Source organism: Brassica oleracea, chromosome C8, assembly GCF_000695525.1.
Source record: "Brassica oleracea var. oleracea cultivar TO1000 chromosome C8, BOL, whole genome shotgun sequence".
Taxonomy (NCBI): Eukaryota; Viridiplantae; Streptophyta; class Magnoliopsida; order Brassicales; family Brassicaceae; genus Brassica; species Brassica oleracea.
In genome coordinates this window covers 33,075,793-33,077,122 of record NC_027755.1, presented here as the reverse complement: position 1 = coordinate 33,077,122, position 1,330 = coordinate 33,075,793, and positions in this window count along the sequence as shown.

The following is a 1,330-nucleotide window of genomic DNA, read 5'->3' as shown; positions in this document are numbered from 1 at the left end:
TCTCTTATAGCCAGACTTATTAGGAATCTAAAAGTAGTAGCATCCACCATAGGGGAGTATATCTCCTCATAATCGATTTTTGGTTTGAGAATCCTTGTGCAACAAGTGCTTTATATTTCACGACCTTGCCGTGTTCATTTCTTTTTCTCACAAAGACCCACTTATAGCCGACTGGTTTAACATCATATGGTGACCGGACTATTGGTCCAAAGACATCTCTCTTCTTTAAAGAGTTTAACTCCACGTTTATAGCTTCTTTCCATTTGATCCAATCTGATCGTTGAGTGCACTCATAAATAGACGTGGGTTCATGATCCTCATTAAAATCCATAAGTTCAAGTGCTACCTTGTATGCAAATATATCATCAATGTCGACATTCTTTCTGCTTTATTGTATCCCAGAAAAGACATAGTTTATTGAGATCTCATTATTATCAGGACCTTCAGTACCTTGAATCTTGGCATCCCAAGAATCAGTATTAGATACATCAGGGCCGGCCGCATCTAAGCATTCATGATCGGCCGCATCGCTATTAGGGTTTTGGGATCGGCCGCGGTTAAGTCTCGGGATTTAGGAACGACTGCGGTCGTGTCTAGGGTTTCAACAACCTCGGTTTCATTCTCTGCACCTTTCTTAGTTTTCCGAGGGTTCTTATCTTTGGAACCTATTAGTCTACCACGTTTCAAACATTGTCTAGACTCTGTAGCAACTTGATTGTGTCCCTCTTGAACATCAATTCTGATTGGTGCATTAGCAGCTGGTATATATGATTTAGTCACTCTTTTCAGGTCAGCAAAGGAATCTGGCAATTGATTAGCTAGCTTTTGTAAATGTATAATCTTTTGTACTTCTAAATAACATTCCTGAGTCTGAGGATCTTGCCAAGATAAGGATGTTTGATTCCATGTAATCTTTTTTTTTACCAGCTTATTGCTATCACCGCGTGTCCCCAAGCTGTGGCCGGAAGCTTAGACCTCATAAGAATGGTCTAGCTTTTATCTGAATTCGTTATATGAATGATTCAGCCAAGTCGTACTGTGTATGTACATGTGCCACAGAGTGTTCCACACTTACCCCCATGGACATACAATAATCATTAAACGCTTGGGACGTGAACTCACCAGCATTAGTCTCTATCATTCTGACCTTAGCATAGTAAGCCAGTAGAGAGTGCATGTATAGACTCTAGGACTTTGTTATAGCCTTGGCTGATCTTTATGATCTGAAGGAACTCTTTGTTTCCTTCGCCCTTAGTCTCAATATGAAAGCCATTCATTCGAACGTCTTTAAAGCTCAATAGGCTTCTCTTAGAGCTGGGTGAATACAATG